General features: G+C 45.6%; 1 protein-coding gene across 1 annotated transcript in view; it reads left to right on the forward strand.

Moving 5' to 3' along the window:
• Window positions 1-16,394, forward strand: part of XKR6 (XK related 6) — a 213,314-nt gene extending 196,920 nt beyond the window's left edge. Inside the window, exon 3 of the mRNA XM_014886503.2 lies at window positions 1-16,394. This exon is cut by the window's left edge and continues 23,373 nt beyond it. The gene's annotated coding sequence lies outside the window, so the exon portion shown is untranslated.
• Window positions 16,395-27,907: the final 11,513 nt, after the last annotated feature.

Raw genomic sequence — 27,907 nt, forward strand, 5'->3', positions numbered from 1 at the left:
TTCAGAAATAGGGTTGGATTTTGTATTTTGTGTTTATTGTCTTAAATCCCTGCTGTGAAGTCAAAAAAGTCTCCTTTTAATTGAGTGGCAAAGAGTCTGTCCAGTAAATGGAAGAGGCAGCCTGGCTTTTGTCACCTGCAGTGAAATGAGCTGTGGGAAGGACCAGTCATGGAATCACTGGTGGATCTGATTGGGTCACCCTGATTAATGTTAATGAGGTTCCTGCTGGATCCTCTGCCCTCCAGAGCTGCAGGTGCTCGATGAACTTCATGTCTGAAGCAGAATTATTGATGTCCTCGGGTGTTCAGAGGGCTGCTGGTGGTTTGATGAACTGGGGAAGTCTTCAGCATTTCTTCTTCATCTCTTTGAAAGGAGCTCAGGTTTTCTTCCCTTGTTCCCACAATTATTTCTGGTGCTAATGGGATGCCTTTGGTTTTGGTCATGGAAGAATTTCCTTGTCACATCTGGTTGGTTTGTTACTGTGGTCATATTGCAATGATTTCCTAATGCCAGCTCTGAGGTTTTAAGTCCTTCTGGAGCATCAGCTTTGCTTTTTTGAGAATCTTTCTGTGTCTCATCCATCTCTGTGGAGGAACTTCATGCTCACTGCTGTCCTACCTGCTCCTTTCCATGTTTCAGGGCTGTTCATTTCTATAGAGATCCCTTTTGTTTTGGATGCTGGCTCCTGAGCAAAATTTTCCTCTAATTCCACCTTGCTAAATGTGGGAAATCTTTACCAGCTTCCTTGTGCTGTTTGAGCAGGAATTGCCTCTGTGTTGCCTGTTGCATGACAGATGGGATATAGCAAGTGGATATAACAGCACTGGGAATGTCTTCTGCTCTCTCACCTGCTACACAGAAGGTTTGGCTAAAATGTTGAGCAGGTTCTGACCATGGAGCTTTTACAGAAACCAAGACTCCTTTGATTTGGATCGAGGGTTTCCTGAGATCCTTTAGGCAGCAGAGCAGTGACAGAGGCTGCAGGACTCAGTTTTATTTTGTCTCTGTTATTCCTGAGGTTTGGAAGCACAAGACCCTGCACAGAGTCAGATTTGGCTCACTCACTCCTCAGCTCAAGAAAAAAAGTTTTGCCCAAGGCGTGAGGGTCAAACCATGGTTTGAGAGTCCCTTCATGGCTGTAGGGTTGGACATCAGGACAAGCCCAGGCTCACATGAGGAAGGACAGACCAGTGCACCATCAGAAGATTCTACAAAAATACCAGAGCTTAAAATTTATGGGAAACATGCTGCAATTTTAGCCCACTGAAATTCTGAAATATGGACTCAGCAAAGGAGGCTGAGGACAAAAAGCCTGATGGGGCAACTGTGAATTATGTCCATTCTCCTGTCAGGAAAAGACAATTGTTCAAACAAGTGATGGATTTTCTTGAATCTGAGGAGAACGAGGCTGCACTCACCAAAGCAGTCACTCCATCAACACACAGTCCTGCCTGGCCTGGACTAGGCATGCCAGGACGAGGTGTAAGGCTGGGAGAAGCTGAAAGGATGATCTTCCTCCTCCTCCTCCTCTTCTTCAGGGGGTCTGTCCCATCTCCGAGGCTGGCTCCAGTCTCGAATCTGCACCCTGAGCTCCTTTTGTGAGGAGTTAATGGCCCTGGCTGTGAGGACACTCAGCCCTTCCCCGTGCCAGTCCCTCTTTGGATCATTAGCTCAGCACCGATGACATCACCTGGCAGGGAATTTGGTACAGTTCTTCCTGAGCACCAGATGAGCCTTTCACTGCCCAGCCAAGTCCAGTCTTGAAGATGAGCAACCCAACTCCTTCCTTGGAATTGCTTGGAGTGTCTTCATCACCATCCCTGAGATGGAGGATGAGGGGCTGAGTAACATTCTGGATGTGCTTTGAAGTGGCAAAAACTCTGAATTTAATAAGACACAAAGTTTATTCTCCCATTCCTCTTGCATTCCTTATCTCCACCCACACTAATAAATTACACAGAGCAGGATCTGGCACTCAGTTGTCAAAAGTTTTTCAGTTCTTGGCACGGTTTTGGCTTCAGTCAGTGGATATTGACCCAGAGATTCCCCCACGAGGATTTAGTAGCTGGTCTGGAGACAACTTTGGTTGTGGGCACCCGTTTGTGGAGGCTCAGGGACACTGTCACAAGGAGAAAGAACCACTGTCACCGTGGGTTTTTATTTATTATGGATAAAGTCACTATAAACCTTGTCAGCTTTTGGTTCAATGTAATGACAAGCAACAGTGCAAAAGTCAAGAGGAGGTGATATTAGACTGAACCTGAAAACAAGTCCCTGCTTCATAAGAGAGAGCCAAGGTTTGGGAGAGAGGTCATATCTTTTACAAGAAATATATATTTTATTATTAAAATACCTCTCCCTTCAAATCATGCCTCTTGTATTACCTCAGACTATGCCAGCTCCCAAAATGTGACTGGAAAGTGCTTGGAAATGTCTAAAAATGGATTTTATCCCAGTGTTGTCATTCTATTGTTAACAAACTTTTGTGGCTCATTTCATCCTTCTGAATTGCACCCTGTTCTTACCCCACACCAAAGCAAGAGGCTTCAACTTTGCAAGGTGCCAAAGGTTTCTTATTAAGTCCCAAAATACCATCCCTGCTTTCCGTGGGAGCTGAGGGGATCAGAATGTTCCAGGAAGAGCCCAGAATTTTTTTGGTCCATCCTCCCCTTTGTTATGCTGCCAGCAGAGCCTCAAGGATGGCATATGGCTTTGTTACATTTGCTTTTTTAAAAAATAACGACTCCACAGTGCTGCCTGAGTTTTAATAGCCCTGTGTTCATGTGCATTTCCTTTTTGATGAGTGAGATATTTCTGCAGAATTCAGCACCTTCAGAGCTGGCTGCATTTTCCTGCAATGATTCCTCATTTTCCAGGCTAGGGGGAGTTTTTCTGGCTATTTTTTTTCTGGCTATTTTTTTTCTGGCTTTCCCCCAATCCAAGACTGATTTAAAATATAATTCTTTGTTTTCTTCCCCAAATCCTTCCCCAGCTCTGATGCTCACTCTAAGAACTCAGCCTTGGGATTTCTTAAAACTCACAGCCAAGAGCACTGAAAGAATTTGCATCAAGTGAAGCCTGGGGAGGTGTTTGCAACTTCAGATTGGGTTAAAAGTCCCCAGATTTGGCAAATCAGGTTTGGCTGCACAACTCTCTGGATCACTTCAGTGCTGGCTCCATCAGGTCCCGTGTTCAGTGCATCAGATGCTTTTGCAATATTAGGAGTTTTTGTATAAAAATGTCACATTTTATCAGAAAAAAAACCCCTAAATGTATTTGCATCTTCTTATGACAAGAGCAACCTCCATCCACAGCAGCCAAATGTTGGTAATTCAAACAGCAGAGATCACCTGTAACCCTTTATTTGAGCAGCTCAGTTCCTTTCTCAGGAAAAGAAACGCCTGCTTTGCATGAAGCAAAAAGAGTTGGAATCTACTTGGTGTTAAAAACTATACCAGGTATTTAAAGAAATTATTCTGTGCTCATTTCTCGTTTGGTATAGTCTGGGAATATTTAAACAATGATTGTAATCTGGTTGTTTTCACATACCTTGGCTACATTTATAATTTATTTATCTATTTGAGAACTTCCAGAAGGTAATTCCCTTAAACCTGCAGGCTTTAGCAGCCAGATGTCCTTCCCCAGGTGTGCTCAGGCCTGGCTCTCATGGCAGGATTTTGGGATCATTGCTTTTGTAGAAACCAAGAAGAACACTGTGAGAACACTGTTTGTGTCCTTTGAAAATTTCTCTTAGAAGCAACAACGTAAGTTTTTAGCACATGGTTTGTTTTCAGTTCTTTATTAAGGTATCTTTCATCTACATTCCCATGAAAATTTGTCACCCCTGCACGACTTAGATGGGTGTGTGAGGCAAGATAATGATTCCTTGCCATTCTTCCAGGGCAATTTTATTTCTTCCCCTTGCTCTTCATCCAGAAAAGATCCCCCACAAAACTGCAATAGGAATCTCTCAAGTTTTAAGGTTTCTGACTCTCCCCCTAGAAATGGGATTGGTCCTTGAGATTTGTATTTGCTCCATGACATCCTGTCTGCTCTGGGAGGGAAAAAAAAAAAAAAAGTGAAAATGAATAACTTTGCAATGAAGGTGAAATTTGACTCACCCAATTTTAGACATTTACAGTGTGGTTGTCCCACTTGTGTAGATTAATGAATGGATGCCACATTTAGGAAGGAATGTGCCTTTCTTGGATGCACTTCCTGTCATTGTAAAGCAGCTGCCTGCACTTTGTCAGGTGAATCATGACCTAGAAATGTCTGCATCTGTCTTGACTTTAGAAGGAGTCCAAGATACCAACTCAAACACAGGCATCAATCTCTGTTTGTTCAGATAATGAGGCTCCCAGTGTCCCAAGATCAAATCAATTTTTAAAGTGTGCCCTGCAGACTGCTCACCTGTCAAGGTGATCTCCTGCTTCTTCCAATCCTTATGGGAGGAAAAGAACTTCTCACTTTTAACTCTGTGACTTGTTGATAATATTTAAAAGTTTGATTTCTGTAAAAGATCTCATTAGAACCTTAAAGGCCACTTAACACCATATTTATACAGCAGCACTTCCAAACAACTTCATTTTCATCCCAAACAATCTCATTTTCATCTCAAATAACCTCATTTTCATCTTCTTCCCCACCTCAGGGTTTCAGTAGAGAAATGTCACCTGCTGAAAATCTTGAGCTGCTTTCAGTCTTGGTCTTCTGTCCAGATTTGGCCACAGCCAATTTTGCTCATTTGGGGAATTCAGATAATCTTGAACAACCAAGATCATCTTGCCAAGCCCCTCCAAAGGGACACTGTAAGATCCTGCAGCTCCTCTTCTAAATTTTTATTGCAGCATCTAAAAACAATTCAGAGGCTTGAACTGCAATGTCTGGTACCTTATTTCTGAAGAAGGAATCCTTCAGTGTGTCCACGTCTCTTGCACAAAGCTGACATCTTTTCTCTGGCAGAACAAGTGGCATCATTTGTTTCCACCTTCCAAAGAGATTTTATGGGATTAATGTCAATGTGGGAGTCCCAAGTGGGAAAACAATTACAGGTGCAGTGGGATGAGAGGAACTGTGCTGACAACACAGGGGAAAAGCAGCTGTGCTGCCTTGGCATGAAATGAAGGAACAAAAATTTAAGATGGCTGTTGCTCCAATGTGGATTAATAAATTCAGGATGGAATAAGCCAGCATTGAAATGCATTGGTACCTTAAAAAATCCCAACCTCCACAAACTTTTAAGACTGAATATTGATGGTAAAATTCACTTTATCTGACTTAGATAACTAAAAGTTAACTCTCCAAACTCAAACTAGTGCTGCTCAACTTTGTCTTTGATCCTTGGAGAAGAACCCTCACCCCTCCTAGCAGAGATATCTAAAGCAGGAGAGATCAATCAGGCTCTGGAAATGCCAATTTCCTTCCACGGACTACAGAAGGAGCCAGGGGTGATCCTCTAACACAATGTAGAGATCACAGGCCATTTCCACTACCCATGCAGCAAATTCCTTTGTGTAGGAATGAGGCAACATTCCTGCTGTCCTTCTTCCATCTGCAATTCATCAGAGAAATTCAGGCATTAACACCAAGGGGCGAAATCACTGGAGAAAGTAGAGATCTTCATTGTTTCCTGGAATAACAAAGCCTACCCCTCTCAAAAAGCCTCACAGTCTCAGATCCCAAACCTTGACATAGTCTAATAGAAGCAACTTGGCTTATCTGATTTCCACCACTTCTTTTCCAGCTTGAAAGCTTGTTCTTTAAATGTCCAAGTATTTTCTGGGCAGACCATAAAGTTTTCGTGGAATTCCTGACTTTTCAGCCTTTTGTAGTTAGGCTTGTGCTTTTCTGCCTTGCTGCTCAGAGTTTGGGAGGAGCAGTGCTTTTCCTTTGACAAGGTTGCAGGGTTTTGAAGTTGAATTAGACTGTTAAAGGGATTTTTGCTTTAGAATAATGATCATAAATAAATCCCTCCTGCAGTGAGGCACCTTACAACACCAGGGGCTTCCATGCTTGGATTGCTCTTCCACTGGCCCATCAAGCTTCCAGAGGAATGTCTCGTTAATTAAAGCCTAGGGTAGAGGAGCACTTCGATGAGAATGTGTCTAATCCTTGATCCTGTCCTCTTTGAAGAGGTTAATTCTTCCTGACCAGGGATTTTGTCAAGCTTTTTACTTTTCCAGGAGCTAGACTGCTATGAGCTTCCCCCAGTGCTGGGTAGATCCCACCAGCAGAGCCAGGCTCTTCTCAAAAATAGGTAGTGTTTAAAAATTAGGAAACCCAGGGGCACCTTTTCCACAGGGAAAAGGTGCAGGTGTGCTGTAGGGAAGGAGGGATTCCTACATGGACAGAATTGGCAAGGAGGAGCTGAGGGGCAGGGGTGGAGCTGACTGCAGAAATCTCCTGGGAGGATTTAGTGTGACACAACCAAGGGCATCCCACTCTTGTGTTGGACTCCTGCTGCTCCTAAAAGTCCATCAAGTGTCCAGGATAAAATCTAAAGGGAAAAAGAGATGGAAGAACTTTGATAAAACATTTGTCCTTATCTCCTTTGAGCTCACAATGTTCATCAAACCTCCTCCAGCCTCTGGCTGGGGCTTCATTTTGCTGAGGATTGCAGATGCAATTTTCAAAATATGTTCAGCATTTTTTTTGTGTAAGAGATTCCTTTTAAGTAATTCTGCAGCCTTTACCACCTGAGTTCTGCTTATTTACTTACCCACCCATTTAGGGTGGGGAGAGAAGTCAAAAGAGGGATTAATCCCACTCAGCTTTCTCTCCCACAAGGAGTCTGGTCTGAGTCCTTTGCATCTTCTTCCTCTGCCATCAGTGGAAGGAGATGTGCAGCTTTGGAGAGGAATTCTATTCCACTTTTCTGGGTCTAACTTTCAATAACTTGAACTCAGACGAAAAGCATATTATTTACCTGAGGAAAGGCAACTTGAGAAGGTAGAAATTGCAAAATCATGCACTAAATAAATTCCTGGAACACTGTTGAGGGACAGGAACATTTCTCTTGGAAGCTTGTGTTTTTGGTGGTTATGAAGTCAGCTGGATCCCTCTTCTTGGAGCTGGGATTTAAACTGCAGCATCAGATTTTCCTGGCTGTTTTCTGATTACTGTTTTCTTGCTTTCAGACAAGTCAGGCTGGTTGTGAAGCAAAATCAATGTTTGAATAAATTAGTGAGTTACCATAGTGCTTCAGGCACAGGGTGGGATTCCTGGAACAGTCCTGTGCAGGGCCAGGAGTTGGACTTTGATGATCCTCACAACTTAGGATAGTCTGTGATTCTGTGATTCTAAAGCTTCTTTAACTCAGAAAAGTCAAAGCTGGGTGCAGTGAGACCAGAATGGATGTGGCACTTGAGGACACGGTCTAATGGTGACCATGGTGCTGGGTTAATGGTTGGACTTGATCATCATACAGGTCTTTTCCAACCAATTTCCAAGGATTATTGCAGGGATGCAGTCCTTTGCATCTCATCCTGATCATTTGAAAAGAGAGCCCCATCCAGATGAACCTGTGTCACAGACCCTCTGTGGGTGATCCTTCTTTTTGAGAACTCATCCACCCAAAAAAATAGATTGCTGATAACGTTAAATGCACAAACTCAAATCCCAGCTGTGGGAAGCTGAACACAACTTTGCCTGGCCAAAAAGAAAAAAAACCCAAACAAACAACTGGTGGGTGAGCAAGAAGCAGCAGTTTGGACAGCACAGACTCATCCAGGAGCTCGGTGGAGTGGCAGAAAGCCGTGACTCAAACACACATGTCCCTCATTGAACAGTTTTTACATTTCTTTAAATGTCGGGGTTTCAACCAAGTTTTCATGCTTTTTATTAAGGCAAAAGTCCGTGCTTGTGAAATTGTGAACTTGATGTGTTATTTTGTATCTGTTTAAAAAAAAAAAAAAGAAAAATGTATTTAAAGCTAAAGAGCCGTTATTGTGCGGGGTTTTCTCTCCAACTGGTGCATACACTTTACATCAGGGACCTACTATACATAACAAAAATCAGTGCTACAGTTACTGTAAAACCAGATACACACCTTTTACTGTAATAATAACTTTTAAAACCTTGCACTGTAATGGTTGCTATTAAAAAAAAAAAAAAACCTAAAAAAAAAAAACCTCTTGTCAGAACTGATTTTGTATCTTTGATTATATCTGAAATTTTAGCATTTTTGTATACTTGCCATGTCAACCACAGCATCCTCCATGGTTGATTTCCAGGTTCTGTTTCCTTTCTGTCTAATCCAACACATGCATTGCTCCGTGTGGATGGGCAGGGTATGGCCGTGGGGGAGCCCCCGAGGTCCTCACCCCGCTCTCGTTCAGAGCTTACAGAAGGAAAAGCAGAGACCCCAAATCCTCGGGATGGTTTCAGATCCCGAGCTCCAGCTGCCCCAGCAGAACCCAGCGAGCGATTCCCGAGTCATTCCCTTATCCTGGCGTTGCTCCAGCTCCATCCCACGGCAATGCATCGCGAGTAGGTAGGAAATCCAAACCAACGAGATAACTTTGCAATCACTGAGTTTATCAATTAATTAATTTGTTGTTTTTTTTTTTTTTTTACCTTCCCCTTTTGAACGTTTTTTTGAACTAAGATGTATTTGGAATCACAGCATGGTGTTGCAATTCTTTCTATTTTTAAATACTGATACATTCTGTGTGTAAAGTCTTGTTTCTTAGCTAAGAGAATCTTAAATGTGGAGCTGAGTTCGAACCATTTTTTTCCTTGTTGTACTGTGATTTGGGAATTATTTTGATATAATCCCTTAATTTGGTAGAAGATTTCCCACACCTTCTCCCTCCTTCCTATCACCATTTCATATTTTTTACAAAACTGAAAAAAACAAACAAACAAAGGAACAAATAATCTTTTTTTCTCTATTTAGGCTGTGTAATGTTGTGTTGTCCAGATTCTGTATAAAAATATGTATATGATGTATCTGATATTTGGCAGTGAACGGCTGCAACTTTAACCAATATAATTAACAAAGAAATGCATAATGTTGGTGTTTTAAAAAGTAAAAAAAAAAAAAAAACCTAGTTAAGATGTTTGTGTAAACTTGCATGGTTTAAAATGTACTTAGTGCATTGAGAAATGTTGTTAGGGTCCTAAGTGAAAGGCTGGTTTACTTTTTGATTCTAATGGTGATTGGTTTGTTGATCAGAATATCCCCTATACTGTATGTCTTAGTTTATTTAGCATATTGGTTTCTTTTCTTTCCTCCAGACCTAGCATAGTGTATCTATCTCTGTGTGATACTGTTCCTTAAAACCAGGTTGTGGAAACTGCGTTTCGTCCGGCCAAAACGATGTTTCGCATCACGCTCGTGGTTCAGTTGCGCTCCATTTGATTTGCTGTGAAGTCCAGGTTTGACTTTCCCTTGGGATCTTCCGGCAGGGAGATGCTCCAGGCCGGGCTGTGGGTGCCCCTGGGACCAGGAGGATCCGAGGGTGTGGCTGCAGTGGGACACCAGCGCCAGCCCGGCGGTCTCTGCCCGCTCTGGAGGGGTTTGAGGGCAGGATTTGGTCCATCCTTAACCAACAAAGGCTGGGTTTTTCCTCTCGGCAGCACGTGTTTTATCAGGATCACAGCAGGCATCCCCAGGCTTTCTCCCAGCTCTCTAATGGATGAATTTGGTTTTTGTGGCAGCTGTTCCACACTGCTGAAGTCACAGGCAGCAGCGGAGCGTGGACGACCAGCCCTTGCCACCATGAGAAACACAATGAGCCTCCAGCACTCGCAATAAGCTCCATGTTCCCTTCCAGAAGCACAAATTCCATGTTCCAGAGGAGCTGGCTTTGCATCCTGCAGAGCTGATGGATATCGTGACAGTCAGGACCAAGCATCCACGCGGGCAAAGGCCACGGTTCATTTTCAAACCTGCCCCCACCACACCTCTTCCCACTTCTCTCCAAGCTTTGCTACTGCTGAACCACCATGAATGGGGACATTTCCAAGCCTCCAGCAGGAACCAACAAAATTTGCTGGATTTATTGACCATTAATGGCACATGTGACTGCCCTCCCTGTGCTGGCCAATGCCGACGCTCGTCTTCTTGTCTCTCAATGCCTGAAAAATCTCCAGTGGCCTTTCCCAAAAATAAGACAGAGCTAGGCTTGAATATACAGAGCTATCCAACTTCTTCAAGTCCTTCATCCCAAGGGCTTTTCCAGCTTAACACGATCTTACTCGTGCAGCCTGTGAAGTGGCAGAGCACTGTTAGTGACCTGCAGCCACCTCTGGGGTGACCCTGCCAGCTCACGGCCACTCTATGCAACAGTCTGGTGCAAGAGGTGTGGATCACACCCTTGGGGGGACTTGGCAAAGGTATAACATGCACAAACCTCAGCTAAACCCATGCTGAGACCCAAGAGGACAGATTGATTCATTGAATTTTCCTTTTCTGGGCAGTCTTACTCTTCTTTTGTGTTCTCACACCACAAGCAGTTCAAGTAACCTAAACTTTTCCAGTTTGCTTTCATCAGCTTTTTCCTTCCTGAAAGCTTTTTAAATATTCTTTTCACACAGGAGGATAGGGAACAAATCTTTCCTTCTCAGCTCCAGAAATAGAACAACTCCATACCTCTCTCTTTGCTTACCTTCCTTCTAGTCATTGACCAATTAACTTCCAGTCTTCCCTGATCTCCACCACATCTTTTAGACGACAGCTGCACTCTGATTTTGCTGCTTGATGTTCTAATTGGTTTTAATCCGGACAGAAATAAACAGCCTGACACTAGGCACTGGCAGGAATACTTGCTTGGCATGCAGATATAGGCACTGTGCTGTGGCCAAATCCTACAGCTCGATGGATGCTGCCTTTTGGCCTTGCTGCTGACTGCAAATCCTGTGATTTGTTGCAGGATTGGCTGCATGTCTGAAAAGCTGCTCATCTCTCCAGCTTGGTAAGCTTTGCTCTTCCTTTGTTCCAGGTCCAGAATCACTCCAGTCAAAGAGTGGAAATGCCTCAGCACTGGCTCTCTGCAGAGAGGAGGAGATCTCCTGGCTGATGTTTCGTGGCGTGGTGCTTGGTGGATCTTTGTCCCCAAAAGGAGTTCAGTTGATCCCAAGTCCGAGCTCTTTATATAGAAAAGCTGGTGCTGGAACCAAGCTTTGCTTTCAAAGGCTGTGAGCTCAGCTGCTCCCCACCTCTCAGGGCCGTGGAGCATTCTCAGCTGGAGAACATCAGCACTCTCAATCCCTTACAAGAGCTTTTCCCATCAATTTTCTTCCTGCAGAGCTGCCCTTCTGTATCTCCAACACATCTGGGAGAAGGAGCTGTGCCCTGCTAGGAAAAAGTTTATTCCTTGAGAGATGCCATCTGGATTTATGGACCTGTAGTGTCCCCTTGCCCTTGGCCCACCTGCCTCTTCGTGGCCCCACAGACATCAAGAGGAGTTGGCTTTTAGAGCAGCCTCCTGCAGAATCTGTCTCCAACAGCCCATCCTCCTTCCCTGTCCCAAAACCAGCATGAAAGTGTTTCCATTGGATTAATTAACCATAGAACTGATATAAATTACCAGAATCCCACAGAAATAACTCATGGCACAGCTCTCCACCAGCTGTTCATCTTCCAGTTGCCCACCAAGCTTTGGTTTGCTCAACAGGAACATGTTCTGGGATCAGATAAAATTCCTCTTAAAAAATATTACCCTGGATTGCAAGCTGGGCACAGTGCTTTGCTCACCCTCGCTAGAAACACATCAGGAGAATCTCTCTGTATAGACAGACTTTCCCCTTCCTGCCCTCAGAAGAACAATTGCCATGACCAGCTCTAATTTCCATCCTTGAAACCAAATTTAAAAAAAAAAAACACCAAAAACCATCAAGCCCTAAACCCTGAAAATATTCAGCAAATTCAAGGTGAGGCGGGGATTTTGCAGGCCATGGCTGTGGATTTATGCAGGACTTTCCATGACTGTTTTATTTCCAACGCAATAAAGAATAACCAACTTATTGTAGCAAACCTTGTGCCAGGTGCTATCTCCCAAAACCTTCTGCATGGGACAGTCTCCCTGTTTTTTCTCTGCCTCACAGCACTTTGCAGAATGTTGGAAGGGAAAACACCCCCTTTGCAGATTGCAAATAGGGAAAACTATGTGGTTTTTCTTTCTTTTTTCCCTTTACTTTTTTCTTAATTTTCTCTATTTTAATCCTTTCTTTCTTTCTTTCTTTCTTTCTTTCTTTCTTTCTTTCTTTCTTTCTTTCTTTCTTTCTTTCTTTCTTTCTTTCTTTCTTTCTTTCTTTCTTTCTTTCTTTCTTTCTTTCTTTCTTTCTTTCTTTCTTTCTTTCTTTCTTTCTTTCTTTCTTTCTTTCTTTCTTTCTTTCTTTCTTCCTTCCTTCCTTCCTTCCTTCCTTCCTTCCTTCTTTCTCTTTTCTTTCACCTTCTCTTTTCTCTCTTCTCCTTTCTTTCTTTTTCTTTCTTTGTATCTTTCTTTCTTTCTTTGCATTTCTTTCTTTCTCTTTTCTTTCACCTTCTCTTGTCTCTCTTCTCCTTTCTTTCTTTTTCTTTCTTTTTTTGTATCTTTCTTTGTATCTTTCTTTCTTTTTATCTTTCTTTCTTTCTTTTTCTCATTCTCTCTTCCTCTTTATCTCTAATTTTTCTCTATTTCTCTCTTCTTCTTTCTTTTATTTTTCTTCCTCTTTCTTTTTTAAAAAACATCTTCCTCAGTCTTGCTCTCTCAACCTCTTTCTTTGCCTTTCTTTTCTTCCTCCTCTTTCTTTCTTGTGAGATGAGGAGCTTCCACTGGCAGCCACTGGAATCTGTGAAAGCAAATCCCTTTGGTCTTTCCATCATGGTTTCAAATCTCACTTCAGGGTGTGCTTGTGAAGACCCCACTGATGTCCCTCTGGAGCAGCCTTTTGGAAGTGCTTTTCTTCATGTCCCCTCTCCATACCCGACTTCCCAAATCTTCTGGATTCTCTCTTTCACTGGTCTCATGCCCAGTGTACTTCTCTGACCTTTAACAAGCCAAAATGTGGACTTCAGAAAATGAACATTGTCCCAAGAGCTCCTTTGGTGTCCCTGCCACCTTCCAGCAGACAGACACATCTCTTCTTCTCCCTGGAGCAGCAGGCTGGCATCCAGGATCCCTGGATCCTTGCTGCAGTTTTTCCTCACACTTTTTCTCTCCTTCTTCTCTGTGTGACTCCATTTGCCCACCCAGGTTCAATATTTACGTCACAGGGCTGCTGTGAGACCCTTGTCTGGGAGTTGGGGTAGGATCACCCACCATTCATGGATCAGCTCATCAACATTCCCAAACTCTGTCTTGCACATCCTTGTTGGCAAAAATCAGGACTTTTATTCATTCTTTTTGTCTGATACCAAAATTTGGGGCATTTGTATTGACATCCCACAGTTAAGGCTGGGTGTGAGATGTGGAGGAGATCAGATTTAGGAATTTCTGCTCTTATTCCTGAAATATATGAAATTTCCAACACAACCATGGACAAAGGGGTTTTCTCCCACACTCCCAAGCCACCATCAACCACCTAATCATCTTTTCCACCACAAACTCAGCCTTTGGATTGCAAAACTCACTGAAGAATGGTGCAAGTGCACATTTTGTCTGTATAAATGATGCCAGTGCTTTCTGTGCCACAGTCCAGGCTGTCCTGCAGCACTGCAGGAACAGCCCAGGAAATGTTTGCTGGTTGCTGTTTGAAAGGATGTGCAGGGCAAAGTAATTTTAAAATAATTTCTCAGCTTTGGGAGGTGTTTAGCATCCTCAGCCAGCCTCTCCTTGAGCGTACACTCTTCATTCAATTGATTTGGGACCTAGCAGACAAGATTTAGGACATGAATCCCAACTGGTACTGGAGAGGAAAACTTCATCACCATTGTAGCACATAGTCAGCAACAATTTTTTTTTCCCAAGTTTTAATCAGAATGAATGGTTAGCAGGGTGAAAACCATTCTGTTCAAGTGCAGGAATTTCTGCTTGGAATTTCTGCTGCTTCCTTCAAGAGCTCCACTGAGGCAGACTTTGGAAAGCTGTAAGAAAATTGGATTAGGAAACAAAATGGTAAAAAAAAATAAAAGAAAAAAGAGCAAAATGCCCTCTCAGGGGTGAAAAAGGAGCCCACAAAAGACCCTTCTTGGGCACCATGTGAATTAAATTCAGGGAAAACAGTAGGACAAGTGACCTCCTTTCAGCCACACTGGCACATGGAAATTCTTGGAGCAGCTTCAAGTGGGTCCCTCCCATTGGAAAGCAGCACTCAGAGAACTTCTGCTTTGTTTGCCTTTGAAAACCGAGTCACAAATTCAAAAATAGAGAAAGTGAGAGCTTTAGGTAAGGTGAATCAAGTCTTCTGCACAGGGGGGTTGGATGGGAAAGAGCTGTTCATCCCTTAAGGATTTCTGTGAATTTATTTTCCCTACTCACATGGAAACCTCAAGGCTAACAGCAAACATGAAACAAAAATATGCAAAGCAATGCATATGCCAACAAAAACAGTTTGGCTATCATGGAGGGAGATTGTTTTGATCTTTCCCTGTTTGCATCCTCTTTTTTTTTTTAATTTAATATATAAATTATCGTGCATTTTAAAACAAAAGCTTTTCTGAAAAGAAAAGAAAACAAACTGAAGGAAAATGTCAAAGAAGACCTCCAAGAGCTTCAAATCACGTCATTCATTTCCCAACGGATGTGATATTTTCCAACAGGAAAAGGCCTGAAGTTGGCATTTCCCAGCAAGTTTTAACTGTGACACTTTTTTGTGGAGGGAAAGAAAACAATTTTGCTCCCCAGATCTTGACTGTCTATCACATCTTTACAGGGTTCTTTTTACAATGGGGTTGTTCCCTTTGATATGGGAGCTTGCAGCAATGTTCAGAGCAGTGCAAGCAGCTGGTGCCACAAGATCCTTCCTCACAGGATGGGAACTGCCAGGTTTCCAAAAGGATTTAAGCAACAAGAACAGCACAGGCAGCACCTCCTCAAGTCCTGGCTACCCTTCAACCCAGCCAGGATGGGGCTGTCCCTTCTTTCTGAGGTGGGAGAAAAATCTTTTACTGCCTTCAAAGCAAGCAAACAAAGAAAATCCACCCTTTGCTCTGTGTGGTTTCACTGGCTGGCAGCAAAACAACCCAAGCCTCGAAAAGGTTAATCCAGATGTTGGCAGGAAGATTCTCTTTAATTCTATTTTAACATAACCAGGTTTGTTTTCCCCTTTTGAGTGAAACGTGAAGAGTTCCTGGAATGCTGAAATTTGGAAGAAGTCACCATTATCCATCAGGGAAGCCCATTCCCCCCCAGCCAGCAGGACCCTGCCCATTGCCCAGAATGATAAGCACATGGTAGAGGTTAGAGGGACCACTACAGCCCCTGGCTACAGTGACAAAGACAAAAAGCACACTTGAGACTAAAGCACACCTCCAAGCCTGCTCCGGGATCCTGATAAAAACCTGCTGCCCAGGAGGGAATTCCCCACTGCCTCTCCCCCAAGGTCCCAAGCCCACACTCACACTTCCCCCTCTGCCCCTCTTGCTCTGTGGTTTCTCATCTCTCCCAGGCCAGGCTTACTCCAGGATATTCCACTGAGCTCAGCTCTTGCTTCACCACCAGCGAGGAAGGGATCTGCAGAAGGTTCCTGTGTGCCAAGGGGGGATTTTCCCAGGATCATGAACACCCCTGGGATCTGCAGGGGAGCCCAAAATGCTGTCATCAGGACTGATCTCCAAGCCTGCCTTCCCCTTTGGAGAAAAAAAAGCTTATCCTGGCCAAAGCTGTTTTGTTAGACCTGGCCTGGAGCTTTGCATCAGATCTGGGCTTGTGCACTTGCCTCTTCCTTGTGCCATTTGTACGCTTTGGTTTCTCAGCTGTTTTCCTTTTTTGCACTGTCAGGAGTTTCTTTACCCGTGTTTAATTGTTGTCAGCTGCAAAATGTTTGTTAAGCCTCTCCACCAAGCTCTTTAAATGAACGTCAGTGGCTGTCTTCCCTTGGACAATAATGAATGTATATATCGTAAGTGCAGACTATACAGAAAAGTGGCTAAGTCAAGGATCAGAGGGTTTTGTAAAGCCTGTTTATTTTTTTAAATAAGTTTGAGCATTTATATTTTACCACCATTTACGTGGTTTTGGGGAACCCAGATTGTGTCAAGATCTCATGCCAAAACAAGCCAAAAGTTGTTTGATTTCAACCTTTTCTTCCATGAACCATATTTTAAATGATACTTTGTCATTTTAAATGTTTTATTGAAACATGTACTGATGAAAAAAAAAAGAAAAAAAAAGAAACAAAATGTCATCTTGACAAAAGATTTATACATGAATCAGAAAGTATTTATTTCAATTTTGTACCTTTCCATTTTAATACATTATAATGTATTGACTCAACCGAGATAATATAAACAGTTCATTTTAATAACATGTTTGCAGTGTGCTGTGTCTTCTTATTCTTTCCTTTCTATTCCACATTGAACAGAGAGAAAAAGAAATATTTTAGATCCTGGCAATCCTGAGGGTTTTTTCAGGCTAGAGGATAAGTGTGTTTTGAGCAGGATGCTCCAGGAAAACCAAATAGGCACTGGGTCAGGCCATGGGATGAGAGAGCAGAGGACTTGAGCATAGGAACTCCATGGTTAGAGTAACCCACGTGCAGCTGGAAATCCAATTGCCTGTGCTGGCTCTGGGTGATGTGACACCCTATGGAGTCCCCAGACAGGGAATGGCACCACCATCACCCCACGTGTCCCATTTCCATCCCCTGGCAGGTGTGGTCCCTGCACTGGGACCCAGCTGAGCCCCTGCCCCAGGACTGAGTGTCTGACTCCTGACACCCTCCTCATCCTCATCCCCACTCACTGCATCCCTGAGTAAGGATTGACTCTCTCCTCCAACAAATCCAGTGCCTATTCCTGATTTTCTTCATTCCCCTCCTTTGTCCCCTGCTGCTCCTGCCCAGGGAGGTGCATAAAGCCCTCACACAAATAGGGGGACACAAATCCACTCTGCCCTCGAGCTGTGCTTTGGCTTCTCTGCTTGTCCTTTGTCAGGGCAATCCCAGACATCAGCACAGACTGGGAGAGGAACTCACTGAGGGCAGATCTGGCAGAAGGGTTTGGGGGTGCTGGTGGGTGAGAGCAGGACATGACCCATCCCTGAAACCCCCAAGTCCTGGGGCAGCAGGGGAGGGGGGATTCTGTCCCTCTGCCCTGCTCAGGTGAGACCCCACCTGCAGAGCTGCCTCCAGCCCTGGGGCCAACAGCAGAAGGACGTGGAGCTGCTGGAGAGAGTCCAGAGGAGGCCATGGAGATATTCCAAAGGCTGGAGCCAGGCTGGGAGAGCTGGGGGTGCTCACCTGGAGAAGAGAAGGATCCAGGGGAGCTCCACTGTGGTTGAAGGGAGCTTGTAAAAAAGAAGAACAACTTATTACACAGACAGACAGAGATTGGACAAGTGATAGTGGACAAGCAGGAATGACTGTAAACTAAAAGAGGAGAGATTTAGGTTAGATGGGATATGGGGAAGGAATTGTTCCTTGTAAGCGTGGAGAGGCCCTGGCACAGGTGCCCAGAGAAGCTGTGGCTGCCCCTGGATCCCTGGAAGTGCCCAAGGCCAGGTTGGATGGGGCTTGGAGCAACCTGGGATAGTGGAAGGTGTCCCTGCCCATGGCAGGAAGGTGGAACAAGATAATCTTTAGAGTTCCTTCCAATGCAAACATTCCATGATTTTCCAGCTTCCTGGCCTCAGTTTGTGTCTCCTGTTGAGTCCCTCTCCCAGCCCACTCCTGAACCCAAATACACATTTGATGATAACTGACCCCTCAATCCATCTAAATCCATCACTCCATAGGGAAAACCCAAGTATTAAGCAGCTGTGCAAGCTGCCCTCCCTCACACCTGGGTATGCCATGCCCTGGTAACTCCTGTCCACAGGCACCGAGGACATTCTGCTTGTGTGACAGAAACCTGCTCTGACAGAAACCTCTCTGTTGGTGCTGGAGGTTGGTATCATGTGAAGAGCAAATCCTTTTGTGACCACGAGGGAAATTCCATCCTGGGATCTCTGGCCAGGTCCATGTCCCTAAACTCCAGAGGAGGGGAGGGGTCACACCCAAACCACCTATTGGGAATGATCTGTCCTGACTCCTGAGGCAAGTCCAAGGATTATTTGGGACATTTCCAGGTGACTTGGTCCTAAACTGTGCTCAGGGGTGTGCTTGGAAACAGGCATTTGTTTAATTTACAGATACAAGCAGTGAGGACCAAAGCACACAACACAAGGCAGGAGGGACATTCATTGCAGAGCCCCAGTGGGTGATGATTTCTGGGGGCAGTTTTTGGGTGTTATCAGGAAAAGCAGATCATATTCTCCATGACTGAAGTACAAAGCTGTTCCCCTCAAGAAACCATGGCTCACTTCCCTCTGGTGGGAGTTTTTGTGGCAGTGGAAATATGGACCCAAAATTGCTGCACCCCTATATTTCAAAGCAGAATGAATGCTCAGTAGATACTCCAGGAAAGTTCATCATCAATTTGCCAGTTTGATACCAATTCTGTTGTAAAATACCTGATCCTGGGAAGTGATTGGGAAAGAGGACTTCTGATGCAGTGATGTCCCAAAATCTTGGTGATTTTCTCCAATAGCTATCAGCTTCATCTTCAAAAAGTCCCTAAAAGAACTTTTTGTACCACAGCTCTCCCACTTTGTGGCAGGCAGGACCCCACAGCTCTGAAGATTTCATTGCATATCAAAGAATACAGAGTAGGAAAGGAGGTGTCTCCTACACAACAAGAGCTCAAACCAAACATCCCTGTGCTTCCCAGGATGTGGATTTCAGGACACTGCCAAAGTTTGGCTGGAAGGCAGGTCTGGAAGATATTGAATGGGAAAGGAAGGAGAAAGGGGTGGGAGGCTCAGTGTCACACCTGGGAGACATCAGAGAAGAGAGCTCCTGGGTTATGGAGGGGCATCTGGAAGAAAACCGGGTGAGTGTGGGCACTCAGTGCACACGGTGTCCTTTATTCTAACTAAATTTCCCTCTCTGGGGATGTCACAACAAACCCCTGCAGCTCCACGGACTGGGACAGAGTGGTTGGAAAGCTGGAAAAGGCCCCGGGGGTGCTGCTGACACGAGCCAGGTGTGCCCAGGTGGGCAAAGGCACCTGGGCTGTGCCAGCTCTGGGTGGCAGCAGGGCCAGGGCAGTGCCTGTCCCCTGTGCTGGCACTGCTGGGACACCTCCAGTGCTGGGGACAGCTCTGGGACCCTCCTGACAGGAGGGACATTGAGGGGCTGGAGCCTGTCCAGAGAAGGGAACAGAGCTGGGGAAGGGGCTGGAGCACCAGGAGTGGCTGAGGGATCAGCCCTGAGATGAAAAATTCTTACCCTTCCATGCCCTCAACTCCCCAGATCAGGGGCAGTGAGATTCCTGCACTTTTCCATATAAAATGGCAACCCTGGGTCACAAACTTGAGGCACGTGCTTTTGCAATGGGGTCTTTGAGGCTGGGATGTGGAGGAAAAGGGAGAGGAGTAGGATATAGGGATGAGGCTGAGGAGGTCCTGGGATGGTGGAAGAAGCTGGGAAGGAAACTGAGGGAAGACAGAAAAAGCCAGGAACTTTAAGGGTGGGAAGGGAGGCAGAAATAAATGCCAAGGGAAGAATTCCAAGGGATTTCAACCTGCACCAGGACCACAGCAGAGCAACAATCCTGGAAAAACATCTTTCACCTACTAGGGTGGGGGAAAAAAAAGTGAAGAAATTTCTTCACATAGCAATTACTTCTCTCCTGCTAACACCCATCCCAGGACAACATTGTGGCAAAACAGGCTCCCTGTTCCCTTTCATCAATCTGCCAGCTTCTATTTTAGCACTTCCCTTAATAATTTTCCCTGGTTTGCTGCTAACAAACAACGTCTGGAGAGGACAACTGCAGCTCAGTCCACAACCTGGCCGGGTTTTGTGCTGTCCCTCACCCGACTGAGGAGTGAACTCCTGCCATGTTACAGCACAAGGTGGGTAGCAGCTGCCTCCACCTAGACCAGACATTCAGTGGGAATTTCCTGGAAACTTTCCCAGTTTTTGTTTCTGTAGGAGAGCTCACGGAGAGGGTCAGCATCAAATAAATGGGTTAAAAAGGAGCAAGAAATGGGCTGAAAAGAGTGGGGTGAGACAGCAGGAGCAGCTTTCTCCTGGTAGGGTAAGGAGACACTGGGGAGGTTCTGTGGGTGGGAGCTGAGCATTCCCAAGTGGAGGTGAAGAAGGGGTTGGATGTGATTCAGCAGGACCAGTGTGGGTGGCACTGTCCTGCCCTGTGTCAGCAGCCACTTCCTGAGTGCCACCAGTGAAGGGGACACTGCTCCAGGGTTTGTTAGGGGTGCCCCTCAATAGATTAAATTCGTTTTTCCAATTCTTTACCTCTGACCACGTGTGCATGTGCTTCTTACCTGCTTGTGAATCTCTCTCTCTCTCCCTAGAACAAGCCAGGACCTGAGTGCTGCAGTAAAGTGGAGTTTTCTTCCCAAGCTGAGCATTTCCCCAAGTGTTCCAGAGAAACCTTAAACAAACAATGGTATTTACAAGCACTGGTAGTGCTGCTGTTCCTTTAGCTGTGGCTTTGGAAGTGTCTGTGGGATAAATGTGACACAATAAATTCCCTGGCTCATTGACTCCACCATGGATGAGCAAAGGAAAGCTCCAGCTCAGCTCCTGCTTTACAGAGGAGAATTCCTTCCCAAAATCCCATCCATCCCTGCCCTCTGGCAGTGGGAAGCCATTCCCTGTGTCCTGTCCCTCCATCCCTTGTCCCCAGTCCCTCTCCAGCTCTCATGGAGCCCCTTTAGGTTCTGAAAGGAGCTCTGAGCTCTCCCTGAAGGTTTCTCTCTCCATTATGAACAGCTCCAACTCCCTCAGCATCATTCCTTGATGCTTGTTCCACCAAGGGCTTCATGAGGGAATCCTGTTCTTCCAACGTGTGGAAAAGGTAAGGAGAGGGACATGGGCTGGCAGGGAATGACAGTGATGTCCCCAGACCTGGCATTCCCCAGTCTCTGTCAATGGAGAGCTCACAGGACAAAGTGTGGATGAGAGAAAAGAAAACCAACGTGTAATTAAAGAGCTAATGAGCCCATCTTGGCTATTTTTAGTACACTTTTATTTTCCAGTGGTTGCTCAAACAGCCCCAAAATGACAGTACTGGGTCAGCCTTGAAAGTGCAGCTCCACTTTGAAAAGTGAGCAATGTCCTTGTGGGTTTCCCTCTTTATTTCTGTTCAAAAGCCCTAAATCTAATTTGCTGTGTTTACAAAGCTGAGCCCTGCTGGGACTGCGAGCAGTGCTGGTTCTGAAATCTTCAGAAGGAACTTCCATCCTGCCACGAGAACATCCCAGACAAGCAGGGCTAATGAATAAAACGGGCTGGAAATTGGCTGCATTAAAACAGTTTAAAACTCATTGCAGCTCTGTTTGCTTTCTTCACTGCTGACCTCTGTTTGCTGCTTCTGGATCCTGACAAGTCTTCAGCACATAATTCCTTATGAATAATATATCAAACATGCTCTGCTGGGCCTGGCATTTCCTCCTCCTTGTGAAAAGCAATGAACTTTCCTTGCAACCATTCGCAAATTTAAAAAAAAAAAAAAAGATATCTGGGGCAGGGATGTTTTGTTTAATTTTACCAAATTCTTCCTGATATTTTTTGTGGATCCTGCTGAAGCGAGCCATTGGTGTTGCTTTTATGTTGTTCAATATTTCTTTTTGTGCTTCATGACCAGAGGAGTGATTTCTGTATCTACAAAAGTGCCATTTTCTTCTTATCTCACGTGTGTGGTAAATAACACGTGAACCCCTGGCAGCAAATGTCTTTGCAAATGAAATTTGCTGCCCAGTCGCTTCTCAGAAAAAGAACACAACAATGGTGGAAAGGGATTAATTTTGAAATCTGAACCAGCATCTGCAGGAAATCCTTTTTTTTTTTTTCCTTTCCCATCCCAGTTTGAGCAAAGCAAGTGAGTGTTTCATGGGATTAAATGGAACACTTTATTTTGCAGAGTGAGCTGCACTTTACAGAGGAGCAATTAGCTCAGGGTTGGTTTTGTGGTTAAGTCATTGCATCAGGCCTGAGGGAAGATGCCTTCTCAAAGGGCTTCCTGAATTAACTCACAAAGTGATAAAATCTGGAGAACTGGAGGAACTGGAGGAGCTTTGAGCAGCCACCTCCATCCCTTCCCCATTGTGGTCAGGTCAGACAATCCATCCACAACAAATGTGACCTTCAAAAAAGACAATCCCAGCACCCCTTAGCCATTCCCAGGTGTTCTGTACCCTGCCTGTTCTCCAAGATGCTCAATGATGTTGATTCCTGCTTTTCCAGGTGGCAGTGCACAAGGAAACCAATCCATCCCTAGCAGCCTGCACTGCTGGAGTTCATCCAAGCTCTTCCTCAGATCATTTTTCAGACATCTGTTTGTGCCCCTTCCTCTCCTGTCTGCTCCATAGCTGGTTCATCCCTCATTTCCTGAAGTGCAGTGGCCAGATTTGGGCACATTGTTACAGCTCTGGGGCTTTTCCTCTCTGAGACTGGGAGCAATTATCCTCTTTCATCACAGGTAATGAGTCCAGAAAGAAATTGGCTCTTTTGAACCAGTTTTTTACTAAAGATTCTCATTTCACTTGTTATTTTCCAGCTTTACTCCTCCCTCCTTTTCTATTTCCCCCCAGTGTTGGTGCCTCTTGGTCAATCTCACTTTCCTAACTTGGCTGGTGCTCAGATGAAAAGCTTTGCTCCCTTTTGGCCCTTAGTCACCAAAACCAGCACCATGGTCAGAGACAAAAATTGGGTTGGTTTGTGGAGGATTGTCCCCAATGAATTATTCAGGTGTTTTTTCATCACTCTGTTGCCCTGCAGTGCACAAATATTGAACCATTCATGAAAGAACTTCTGCGGGGTTCTCCCAGGAACTGGAGGCAAAGTGGCTCCTCCATGATTCCCTGAACTCCACCACCCTTCCTCCCAGTATGATCATTACTGATTCAAAGGCTGTTACCTGACAGTTCTCAAAATTTACAGGTTGAGCTTTCCCTGAGTTACAAATCTCTGAGTGGATGCATCAATTTTCTTCCTATTCCCAAACCCCCACCATTGAATTCACTCCAGATTTCACGAAAAACTGAAAACAAGAAACCTGCAAAGCTTTCAATCTCCTGTCAATGCTTCTTAAAGACTGTTCACCTCCTCACCTACATCAAGGTGAGACCAAGGCCAGGTTGGACGAGGCTTGGAGCAACCTGGGATAGTGGAAGGTGTCCCTGCCCCTGGCAGGGGGTAGAATGGGATGAGCTTTAAGATCCCTTCCAATCCAAACCATTCCATGTTTCCATGACCCCATACAGCCCAGGCTGATGAACTAACAAGAGCAATAATAAGGATATAAACACACTGCAGTCATGGAATAGAAGGGAATTCCTCTCTGCTGACTCTTTAGCCATGGTCCCTCCAGCATTCCCAGCCAGCCACTGCCCAGAGCTGCTGAGCTCTGTGCTGGCAGCACTTCCAGGAACATCACCCCCTCTCCCTGAGCCTGTTCGTGCTCCTCAGTGCCCCAGTAGCTGTTCTTTGACCCCCTCATCTCCTGGCTGCAGGCACTCGTTGTGACATCCTTGCCTCCGTGGGTCACACCTTGTTAATCTCTTGCTCCCTGCCTGGTGCTTGATGGGCGGCTTCTCCCACCAGAGCTCACCTCTAATCCGTGTGCTCCCTCGAATCAGTGTCCCAAATCAAAGCTGTCTTGTCGTTTTAAGGTCTCCAGGCAGTCCTTGTCCCTAGTGCTTCCATCACACCTCTCCCAGGACTCCCTCAATAAGCATTTCTAGCCTGGCCTCAGGCCATTTATCGCACAGCAGAGGCTGATTTGTCTCACAAAGGACTTGTTGCACAGCCAGGACTCACATCCTATTTCTTTCCTCGATTTCCTCCTCCTTTTTCTCCCCAGTTTTTTTTTTTTTTCTTGGATGCCTCTCCCTCCTCCTCACATCTCCCTGGTTTATGGGTCATTGGAAGGGCCCTTCTGCAGGGCAGGGAGCTGCTCCTTAGCTGGGAAATGCAATTCTCTCCTTCCAAGGGTCTCCTCCAGATGGAAAAGGGTCTGCAAGGTGAGTATCAGACTCAGATGTGCTTCCAACCCTCCTCCACTTTCCTGCTGGTTCAATTCCCGTGCTGCTGGCTCTGGTCATCCCAGCTGGATCTTTCCCTGTGAGCCCAGCTCAGCCTGGGAGCGGCACCAAAGGAATTCCCCAAAGCCTGAAGGGACTCTGGAAGTGACAGCAATCGAGAAGGACGTGCTGGGAGGAAAATTCCCTGCTCAGACTCTGAGCCCTGGGTGATCCCTGCAGGGAAACTCCTCTTTCCAAGGAAGAGCCCTGGGAGGAATCGCTGGAGAACTCCGAATGGAATGCCCAGCAGGCATCTTTATCCCTTTACTTTCCAGAGCAGAGCTACATTTCAACCTCCCCATGCACACTGGAAACAGGATTTTAGGCTGTTTTCTTAGAGGGCTGGAATCACCCATAGCAGAAAATAGAAATTCAAACATTCATTTATTTTTCTTTCCTGTGACACCAGCTTTTAGTCAGGAATGTAATTGGGAAACACATTGCCCCTGGATGGAACCTTTTCTCTGCCTAATTTCACTGCCTCTATGCATATTCGGGGACTTAATTGTTTTATAAACAATTTGCAAGAACTGTGTCGGGTAATTTGGACCTTGACCTCAAGCTACCCGTTAAGCAAATATTAAATAATAATTAAATCAAGTATGACCTCCTTTGTATTTTGCATTGTGATTCTTTGCCAGCCAGAGTGAGAGCTCTGGAGGCAGAAGTGCTCTGATGCAGCCGAATATTAAGTCTCAAAACCAAACAAGAGAAAAATCTCAACCTCAAGGCATCCTTTAACAGAAATTACTTCACATTTTCCACCTCCAGTGATATCTTTATACCACAGAGAAGCTGTTCCAAACGTGGGGAATGCTGCTCCCTATTGGAACGATCAAATACAACACTCAGTTCTCAGCCAGGAGACTTAAACCTCTCCAGAATTAAAACCAGGGCAGAATTCGGCTGGTGTGAAATGGATCACACAAGTGACCATCCAAACACTTAACACACGGGTGACAGTACAATTTCATTGATGTTAAAGAAATCTTAGAGGTATAATTCATGGAAATGGCTGCTACTGCCAGGAAGGGCACTTGGATCAGGGAATACAGGCAGAAGGATAAGGGAGGGATAAATTATTTTACTTCAGATCCAGATGACAGCAAATAGTGACCACTACAGAGAATGCCTGGGTGGTGGTGGAAGAGAAGGAGGAGGCTTCCTACAACTCCCTGAAAGGAGGAAGAAACGGCTTCAAGTTGTGCCAGAGGAAGTTTAGATCGGATATGAGGGAAAATTCACTTCACTGAAAGGATGGTCAGACATTGGAACAGACTGCCCAGGGCAGTGCTGGAGTCCCCATCCCTGGAGAGATTTAAAAGCCACGTGGATGTGGCACTTGAGGACATGGGGCAGTGGTGGCCCTGGCAGTGCTGAGGGAATTGTTGGATTTGGAAGTTTTTTCCAACCTGAGTGATTCTATGAGGATGCTGGTGAGTGACCTGTGAGCACTGGAAAGCAGAGGAGGTGCAGAGCTGGGGAAGGGGCTGGAGCACCAGGAGAGGCTGAGGGAGCTGGGAAAGGGGCTCAGCCTGGAGAAAAGGAGGCTCAGGGGGGACCTTGTGGCTCTGCACAACTCCCTGACAGGAGGGGACAGCTAGGGGGGTCGGGCTCTGTTCCAGGGAACAAGGACAGGAGGAGAGGGAACAGCCTCAAGTTGTGCCAGGGGAGGTTTAAATTTGACATCAGGAGGAATTTCTCCATGGAAAGGGTGGTCAGGCATTGGAAGGGGCTGCCCAGGGAGGTTTGGAGTGCCCATCCCTGGAGGTGTCCAAAGAATGACTGGATGTGGCACTCAGTGCTTTGGGCTGGTGACAAAGTGGGGATCAGTCAGAGGTTGGACTCAGTGATCTTGGAGGTTTTTTTCCAACCTAAATAATTCCATGACTCTCTGATCCTGTGTGGCTCTATGAAAACAGAAAGAAGACTCTTCTATGGTTGATTCTGATTTCCAAGGATTTCCTCCTGGAGAAAAACATTAAGTGAAACTTTTGAACAGGAAAATATCTCTCTGCCACATAGTGAAAGACTGGGCAGTATTTATTTGTTTTCACATCAGTCAAATCTGATGAATGTGACCTGAAAGTGCAGAGAACTGGCAATAAAGTCTGGGGAGAACAAACCATGTGAGGATTCCTGGCAGTGGGACATGGCCTCAGAAAAGTATAAAGGACCAGTTCAATATCCTTGTTTAAAGGAGGAAGTGGGGCAGCCAGAGCAGCCACTTTAATAGGAGCTGAATATGAACTATTAAAAATAAATCACCAAGTTAATTATAAATTTCGAGATTTGCCAGGATCAAGCTCCATCACACCAATGTAACTTTGCTGACAGAGAGAAGGGGTCTTAGAGAGGAACGGACAAAGATATAATGTTTGTTTGCTTTGTCTATTAAAAAAAATAAGACAAAAAACCTTATAAAAACTATCTTGCACAGTGTTCCCAAAGCAATCAGGGAATTGTGACATAAATCTAAAAGCACAGAGGCAAAGCAGTGGGGAAAGCTGAGCCAGGGGAGCTGTAACCCAGCTGCCATCCAGATGGGAGGATGGATGGAGAAAGGGCAGTGGGAAATCTGTCCTGATCTGCTGTGAGGAAAGGCTGAGGGAATTTGGCTTGCTCAGCCTGGAGATGAGAAGCTTTGGGGTGACCAAACTGTGGCCTCCCAGTACCTGAAGAGGGTCTACAGGAGAGCTGGATGGGGACTTGGGACAAGGACCTGGAGGGACAGGACACAGGGAATGGCTTCATACTGCCAGAGGGCAGGGATAGATGGGATATTAAAGAGGAATTGTTCCCTTTGAGGGTGGGGAGGCCCTGGCACAGGGTGCCCAGAGAAGCTGTGGCTGCCCCTGGATCCCTGCAAGTGTCCAAGGCCAGGTTGGATGGGGATTGGAGCAACCTGGGATAGTGGAAGATGTCCTTGACCAGCAGTGCCTGGAGGGCAAAGAAGGCCAAAGGGATGCAGCAGGAAGAGAATTTCCAGCAGGTCAGGGAGTGATCCAGCCCCTCTGCTCAGCCCTGTGAGGCACATCTGGAGTGCTGTGTCCAGCTCTGGGATCATCAGGACAGGAGGAACACGGAGCTCCTGTAGCGGGTCCAGAGAGGGTGACAAAGATGATGGAGGGACTGGAGCATCTCCCTGCCCAGGAAAGGCTGAGGGAGCTGGGGCTGTTCAGCCTGGAGAGGAGATCCTGAGAGGGAACCTCATCCCTGGGTGTCCCTGGATGTCCCTGTCTGTCCCTTTATGTTCCTGGGTGTCCCTGTGTGCAGGGAGGGTCAGAGCAGGGCCCAGGCTCTGCTCCAGGGGCCCAGCAATGGCACCAGAGGAACGGGCAGGAACTGATCCCAGCAAGTTCCACCTCGACAGGAGGCAGAACTTCTTTATGAGCAGTGACCCAGCACTGAACTGATTGTGCAGAGAGGGTCTGGAGTCTCCTCACTGGGATATTCCACAATGATCTGGACACAACCCTGTGCTCTGGGATGGCCCTGCTGGAGCAGGGAGGTGACACCAGTGACACACTGGGGTCCCTTCCAACCTGACCCATCCTGGGGGTCTGGGCTCAATCCTGCCATCATCAACCTCACTCAAGGTACTGAGGACACCCAGGGCACTTCCAGGTGACTCCAGCTGGGAAAGGGAAGGAGAAACACCAAATATCCACAATTCAGAACAGCACAACAACATGGAAAGACAAAAACACTGGTTCAGGAAAGGGGAAAAG

The sequence above is a fragment of the Sturnus vulgaris genome, chromosome 3 (genome assembly GCF_052056855.1).
Source record: "Sturnus vulgaris isolate bStuVul1 chromosome 3, bStuVul1.hap1, whole genome shotgun sequence".
Lineage (NCBI taxonomy): Eukaryota > Metazoa > Chordata > Aves > Passeriformes > Sturnidae > Sturnus > Sturnus vulgaris.